Raw genomic sequence first — 1,063 nt, 5'->3', positions numbered from 1 at the left:
GCAACTAGATAGAAAGCCCAGAAATAAACCCATGCATCTATGGTCAATTCATCTATGACAAAGGAGGCAAGACTATACAATGGGGGAAAGACAATCTGTTTAATAATGGTGCTAGGAAATCTGGACAGCTATATATAAAACACTAAATTAGAACATTATTTAGCATCATACATAAAAATAAGCTCAAAGTGGATTAATGGCCTAAATGTGAAAATGGACAATATAAAACTCTCAGAGGAAAACATAGGCAGAACAATCTCCAACATAAATCACAGCAATATCTTCTTTGATATATCTCCCAGAGCAATGGAATTGAAACAAAAATAAACAAATGGGACCTAATTAAACTCAAAAACTTCAGCATAGCAAAGGAAACCATAAGCAAAATGAAAAGGTAATCCATCAATTGGGAGAAAATATTTGCAAATGATGTGATCAATAAAGGATTAGTCTTCAAAATTTACAAACAGTTCATGCGCTGAACCCCATCATAAAATGGGTGAAATATCTAAATAAACATTTCTTCAGAGAAGACATACAGATGGCCAAGAGGTACATAAAATGATGTTCAACACTGCTAATTATTAGAGTAAAGCAAGTCAAAACTATAATGAGCTGTCACCTCACACCACTCAAAATCTCTATCATCAAAAAATCTACAATAAATGCTGTAGAAGGTGTGGAGAGAAGAGAATCCTCCTACACTGTTGGTGAGAATGTAAATTGGTACGACCACTGTGGAGAACAGTATGGGAGTTCCTTAAGAACTAAACACAGAACTACCACATGTTCCTGTAGTCCCACTCCTGGGCATACACCTGGAGAAAAACATAGTCCAAAAGGATACATGCACCCCAGTGTTCATTGCAGCACTGTTTACAATAGCCAAGACATGAAAGCAACCTAGATATCCACTGATAGAGGAATGGACACATAGAATATGGTAATCATATACAATGGAATATTACTTGGTCATTAAAAATAATGACTAATGCCATCTGCAGCAATGCAGATGGGCCTGGAGATTGTCATACTGAGTCAAGTAAGTCAGACAGAGGAAGAG

This window comes from Bos taurus, chromosome 3 (assembly GCF_002263795.3).
Source record: "Bos taurus isolate L1 Dominette 01449 registration number 42190680 breed Hereford chromosome 3, ARS-UCD2.0, whole genome shotgun sequence".
Taxonomy (NCBI): domain Eukaryota; kingdom Metazoa; phylum Chordata; class Mammalia; order Artiodactyla; family Bovidae; genus Bos; species Bos taurus.
This window is presented reverse-complemented; position numbering follows the sequence as displayed.